This window comes from Ranitomeya imitator, chromosome 6 (assembly GCF_032444005.1).
Source record: "Ranitomeya imitator isolate aRanImi1 chromosome 6, aRanImi1.pri, whole genome shotgun sequence".
Taxonomy (NCBI): domain Eukaryota; kingdom Metazoa; phylum Chordata; class Amphibia; order Anura; family Dendrobatidae; genus Ranitomeya; species Ranitomeya imitator.
In genome coordinates, this window is record NC_091287.1 from 259053306 (window position 1) to 259060483 (window position 7178).

The window sequence follows — 7178 nt, forward strand, 5'->3', positions numbered from 1 at the left end:
GAGTTTGCCCTTAATAGTCGGGCTAGTTCTGCTACCTTGGTTTCGCCTTTTTTTTGTAATTTTGGTTTTCATCCTCGTTTTTCTTCAGGGCAGGTTGAGCCTTCTGATTGTCCTGGTGTGGATTCTGTGGTTGACAGGCTGCAGCAAATTTGGGCTCATGTGGTGGACAATTTGGTGTTGTCTCAGGAGGAGGCTCAGCGTTTTGCTAACCGTCGTCGGTGTTTTGGTTCCCGGCTTCGGGTTGGGGATTTGGTCTGGTTGTCTTCCCGTCATGTTCCTATGAAGGTTTCTTCCCCTAAGTTCAAGCCTCGGTTTATTGGTCCTTATAGGATTTCCGAGATAATTAATCCAGTGTCTTTTCGTTTGGCCTTTCCAGCCTCTTTTTCCATCCATAATGTTTTCCATAGATCTTTGTTGCGGAAGAATGTGGTGCCCGTTGTTCCCTCTGTTGATCCTCCGGCCCTGGTGTTGATTGATGGGGAGTTGGAGTATGTGGTTGAGAAGATTTTGGATTCTCGTTTTTCGAGGCGGAAGCTTCAGTATCTTGTCAAATGGAAGGGTTATGGCCAGGAGGATAATTCTTGGGTTGTTGCCTCCGATGTTCATGCTGACGATTTGGTTCGTGCTTTTCATTTGGCTCGTCCTGATCGGCCTGGGGGCTCTGGTGAGGGTTCGGTGACCCCTCCTCAAGGGGGGGTACTGTTGTGAATTCTGCTCTTGGGCTCCCTCCGCTGGTTATGAGTGGAGTTATTAGTGCTTTGGACTGGGCTATTTAGTCTTGCTTGATTCTTTAGTCAGTGCCAGTTGTCCATTGTTTTTGGAGGATTCACATCCCTGACTGGTCTCTCCTGTTTTGCTGTTCTTTTCAACAAAGATAAGTTCTGGCTTTGTTTTTGCTGTCCACATGCTGTGGGCCTTATAGTTCTGTGCATTTTCATGTTTTGTCTTGTCCAGCCTTGTCTGTGTAAGGATTTTTTGCAGCCAAGCTGTATCTCTGGAGATGCAGATATACCCTCCATGTCTTTAGTCAGATGTGGAGATTTGTATTTTCTGTGGTGGATATTTTCTAGTGTTTTAATACTGACCGCATAGTACTCTTGTCCTATTCTTTCTTTTTAGCTAGAAAGGCCTCCTTTGCTAAATCCTGATTTCAGTCTGCGTATGTCATTTCCCTCTCCTCTCATAGTCAATATTTGTGGGGGGCTGTCTATCCTTTGGGGATTTTCTCTGAGGCAAGATAGTTTTCCTGTTTCTATCTTTAGGGGAAGTTAGTCCTTAGGCTGTGTCGAGGTGTCTAGGGAGTGTTATGTACATTCCACGGCTACTTCTAGTTGCGGTGCTAAGTTCAGGGTCTGCGGTCAGTACAGGTACCACCTTCTCCAGAGTACGTCACATGCTGCTCCTAGGCCACCAGATCATAACACACAACTGTGTGTGATGAGAGAGACTCCAGAGAGTTTCTCTCATCACACACAGTTGTGTGAGCACGGCCAAAGTCACTGCTGCTTCACACTGCATTGCAATACTTTCAAAATGCACTTCAGACCCGAGTGGGGACATTGTCCCAGCCATCCCACATCGCTTTGGCCACCTCATTCCATAGGCGCCGGATCGTCACATTGTCCGAGTGCAGTGGAACCCGGGTGTCCCACAATGGGTCTCGCTTTTAGACCAGGGAGATGAGGAGGTCATTTTCTATTAGGTCTTCATCCCGTTCTGGAACCTAAAAAATAAAGACATTAATGTTGGATACATTAACATAAGGAAAAGAAAGAAAACAGAGGATGAGAAATGGAATGAATAAGGAAAGTCAAGATACAAAAGGAGTGCAGAAGAAAAATGTAAAGAAAGAGTAAAGTAAAGAAAGGAAGATTCAAGAATACTAAAGTGAGGATACAGTAAACAGCCTTGCATACGTACACGCTGCCGCCTTGCCACCCGACTGTGAGTCCGCTGCTCCTCATTAGAAGAAGAAGACATTCTGATGCATGCAGAAAGAAAAAAATTGAAGATATTAGGACATGTAGAGACAGAAAATAGGAAATACAGGCATTGGCTTTGATATTCTCACATTGTTCAGAGTCTTTTTTCCTCCAAGGTGCTTTCCTCTGTGTGGTCTGCTTCCCAGTCTGCTGTGTAGTGAACTGGCAATGCCCACTCCCTCCCTTTATCACCTTGTCTAGTCAATGTTACATTGTTTTAAGGTAGTCAATCCATATGTTATTCCTGGTATTCAATGTATGTTATTCCCTGGATATTTATAAAGGCCCCTATTAAAACAGTGCACCTTAAAGGAAATCTGTCACTAAATGTACAATACTACAAATAAATTGTAACTAATATGTGTTATTTTATGGTCAAGTGCTTTAATATATTCCTATCTTTGTAAGTAAGCTAAAAGAAAACATTTACGAAAAGTTTACATATTTTTATTCTATCCACCAAAAGAATAAATGTGATATAATAATGTGATATAGTGGTGCTTTTTAGTGAGTTTCAGCATATACAGTACAAACCAAATGTTTGGACACACCTTCTCATTTAAAGATTTTTCTGTATTTTCATGACTATGAAAATTGTAAATTCACACTGAAGGCATCAAAACTATTAATTAACACATGTGGAATTATATACTTAACAAAACAGTGTTAAACAACTGAAATTATGTCTTATATTCTAGGTTCTTCAAAGTAGCTACCTTTTGCTTTGAAGACTGCTTTGCACACTCTTGGCATTCTCTTGATGAGCTTCAAGAAGTAGTCACCGGGAATGGTTTTCAATTCACAGGTGTGCCCTGTCAGGTTTAATAAGTGGGATTTCTTGCCTTATAAATGGGGTTGGGACCATCAGTTGTGTTGTGCAGAAGTCTGGTGGATACACAGCTAAAAGTCCTACTTAATAGACTGTTAGAATTTGTATTATGGCAAGAAAAAATCAGCTAAGTAAAGAAAAATGAGTGGCCATCATTACTTTAAGAAATGAAGGTCAGTCAGTCTGAAAAATTGGGCAAACTTTGAAAGTGTCCCCAAGTGCAGTGGCAAAAACCATCATGCGCTACAAAGACACTGGCTGACATGAGGACTGCCCCAGGAAAGGAGGACCAAGAGTCACATCTGCTTCTGAGGATAAGTTTATCTGAGTCACCAGCCTAAAAAATCGCATGTTAACAGCAGCTCAGATTAGAGACCAGGTCAATGCCACACAGAGTTCTGTTAAGAGGAGACTTTGTGCAGCAGGCCTTCATGGTAAAATAGCTGCTAGGAAACCACTGCTAAGGACAGGCAACAAGCAGAAGAGACTTGTTTGGGCTAAAAGACACAAGGAATAGACATTAGAGCAGTGGAAATCTGTGCTTTGGTCTGATGAGTCCAAATTTGAGATCTTTGGTTCCAACCAAAGTGTCTTTGTGCAATGCACAAAGGGTGAACGGATAGAGTCTACATGCCTGGTGTGCAAATGTGTTATTATTTTACAAGCAGAGTGTGCAAAGCAGTCATCAAAGCAAAAGGTGGCTACTTTGAAGAACCTAGAATATAAGACACTAGATGGTGGCCCGATTCTAACGCATCGGGTATTCTAGAATATGTATGTAGTTTATTTATGAAGTTTTCAGAATAATGCAATTTATACACAGGATTCGGCCGGCCGGCTGCGACCAAATAGTGAAGCGTGGTTCTGTTAGGTCTCGAGTTTCCACTTCTGCACAGGGGGAATCTCGGGCCGTCTCCGCTGCGGTCTCCCATTCCTATCCAGCCGCAGTGGAGTCTGCTCAGCAGGGACGTCGGTCCCAGCGTCTTGCTCGGTCTCGCTCGGTACAGAGAGTTACTGCTGCTTCTTCAGCTCGTGCCATTAAAGTCAGTGCTGGTCAGCAGCGAGCGGACTTCTCTGGGACTAAGTCCTTATTTGCGCACACTGAGCATGCCCAGGGCAAGATCTCCCGTTGGAGATCAAGGGTCATGTGCTCAGGCTCTGCAGCGCATTCCATTGGTCATCTTGGCAGGTCTTGGAAGGGCAAAGTTTCTGTGGCCACTTCCTGTCCTGCAACTATATAAACTGCGCATGACCGCACGGCCATGCGCTAGTGTACAATTATTATGTGTGTGTGTAGATGGATGTATGTCGATGGATGAAAGCTCCTAAGTATCTCTCCCTAGAGTTGTTGATTGCTCGCGGATGATGGTAGCTCTCTAGCGCCTGACTATCCATCTGTATGTTACACACATCACAGCGTCCTATAGCTGTGCCTGCCAGTACGGCGCCGTGCGCTTGCCTCGCGCTTTCCATACCCAAGCCTGGGTGGTTAGTGGCGTCCGTCAGTGCAGCATCGCACGCACTCTTGTGCTCATATACTGCAGAAAAGGTTCTTTTCACACCTAGTTGCGATGTTGTGCCAGCAAGGGTCTAATCGGACTTCAATCCCTTTTGGGGTTAAGTTCGCTGACTACTTGCTCGCGCTCTATGTGCGGTACCGCGGTCCTGTGACTTAACAGGATCGCTTTCTTCACGTTGGGTGAGGTTTAACCCACGTGTTTATACTTTTAGTACCGCCATATAGTCTGTCATTTACTAGCAGCGGGTTTCGCCTGCACGGTGGACCCCGGACTGCGAACGCATCTATATCATCTTACTTGGTGCGTTCCGCCAGTCCTAACAGGTTCAACTTCCGCGCCAATTCGTGGGCAGACTGCGCCTGTCGCTGATTGTTCGCGGCCGGGCGTGACCAATCAGTGAAGCCAGGGCCGGCTCCAGGTTTTTGAGGGCCCCGGGCAAAAGAGTCTCAGTGGGCCTTCCTCTTTAACACATACCACGATTCATGATGCACAAATACAGCAGAGAAATATAGCACAGCCAAGTAGCGTATAACACAGCCCACGTTGTATATAACACAGCCCAAGTAGTATATAGCACAGCCATGTAGTATATAGCACAGCCACATAGTATATAACACAGCCACGTAGTATATTGCCCAGCCACGTAGTATATAGCACAGCCAACGTAGTAAATAGCACAGACACGTAGTATATTGCCCAGCCATGTAGTGTATTGCCCAGCCATGTAGTATATTGCCCAGCCATGTAGTATATAGCACAGACACATAGTATATTGCCCAGGCAAATAGTATATTGCCCAGCCACATAGTATATTGCTCAGCCTCGTAGCATATTGCCCAGCCAAGTAAAATGTTATGAGAAACTTTGTAATGTATTTTAGCTGTCATGACGGCACTCGTCATGGTAGTCTGACAGCTCTTAATAGGGTTCCTACAGAAAGGCTTAGCACTAGCCATTCTGTCCTCCAGATCCCAGAGCTTGCCTTGGCCTCCACCATTTAATACCCTCGCAGGCATCCAAACTTACACAGGGGCTCCTGGGTTTGGACCACGAAGTCAAAGTCAGAGACAGAATCATAAAGTAAGAGGGTGATCAAAATATTCACCAAAGTAAGAAAACAGGGAAATCAGTATAGCAACAGAGAATGGATGTGTATGTGGCAAACTTAACTTAATACTTAGTGCTTCAATGCAGATTAAATCCATACATTTTTTGCAGAAATCCATATTGCTATTTTGGAGAAATCCATACTTGAAATTGTATGTTAATGAATTACAAGTGCAGCGAGGTTGGCACTGCAATTACAGCTCTCATGCCCTGTCTCCATATTCATCACCTGCTTCTTTCCTACTTATGTTTTAGTGATCTATCAGTTATAGATAGAGGCAAACTGTGGCTGTGGAATAGGGACAGAGGGAAGGAAAGCTATAACTGCAGTGCCCCACCTTTTGCACTAGCAATTCATTAGTATTCAATAGGGCAGCATGGTGGCTCAGTGGCTAGCACTGCAGCCTTCCAGCGCTGGGGTCCTGGGTTCAAATCCTACCAAGGATAACATTTAGTCTTGTACGGTGGGTTTTCCCATAGTTGTTTTATTTGTTTGTTATATGGTGCAATTTTTAATTTCAATTTGTTTATTTAGGTATTTTTCGGTCATATACACGGTCATCGTCAGTTTGGGGATATATATAATACAGGCTCCACTTAGCAGCTGGCTGAAATCTTGAATAAGGCGGCAACATCCGGATTAGAAAATTCATCAGGAGCTGAGATGTCCACTATATATCTGGGATATTTATAGATATGCTCTTTCAGGAATCTTACAGGCTGAAGTCAAGCATTGATTTATCGGACTGAGGATTATCTCCATTGAGCTACGTATTCTAGGCTTAACTTTAATTTATAAGTTTGGGCCTATACAATAGTCTGTCAGGAAACATCGGGACAAGAGAATCAATCACGAGAGGAGATATTTATGGGATACCGGGGATATCCATGGACATCTTTTTCGCTGAATCCTACAGGCTGAACCAAACATTGTTTGACTGAAGATCATTTTTATTGGAGTTTTGACTTTATAATTCAGACTATGCCTTGATAAAAAATAAAAAATAAGAAAATATAATGTTAGCGGTAACCAATATAATAAGCCGCAATGGAAGATATTTCTTGCATCCAAGGTATCTGTGAATGGGTGTACTCAATAGCCGTGGACATGAATTGTAGTGTTTTAGTATTTTAGGATATTAATAATCTGAGTAGATATGGGTAGTCCACAATAAGTCAAATTCAAATAATGTTTATATGGGCTAGAATTATTTCCAATATGTGAACTAAATATTATAGTGGCATCTTAGATATTGTGGTTATTACTATCTGCCTATATATTAATTTTAGATAATGTGATTATCATGTATTTAGATGTATAAATGGGTTTGTCACTCAATATTGTATTAAGGTTTATATAGCACCACATTGAGGTGTCTTGGTATCTATTACTTTTATTGCTAATGTATAAGTTTGTTTAATTAAATCACTTGTCACCAGTATTTTAGTTTCACTCTTTTATTTCACGCGTTCACTTTTTACTGTAATTAGACACAACAAATATTTATATTATAGTATATGTTTGATGGACACACCTGGCTTTGTCCAATGATGGATGATAGTGGCGTGGTCTGCCCCCTATCTGCAGGGGGGGTGGGTTCCGCCCTTTATTCCATCTTGAGCATAGTAACCAGGATCACAGTCACGAACATCCAGCGTGCACATACATTAGAGCCTTTATCACTTTATAGGGTTATAGAATTTGCACTTGGCTCTGTCATGTTTATAGTCGTAAATCGA

At 42.8% G+C, this 7178-nt stretch overlaps 1 long non-coding RNA gene across 1 annotated transcript in view; it reads left to right on the plus strand.

Moving 5' to 3' along the window:
* The window catches only part of LOC138641368 (uncharacterized), a 106526-nt gene extending 99646 nt beyond the window's left edge, over positions 1-6880 (plus strand). The window contains exon 3 of the long non-coding RNA XR_011313794.1: positions 5974-6880. This is a non-coding gene — a long non-coding RNA (uncharacterized lncRNA). The remainder of the gene's footprint in view (positions 1-5973) is intronic.
* The last annotated feature ends 298 nt before the right edge of the window (positions 6881-7178 follow it).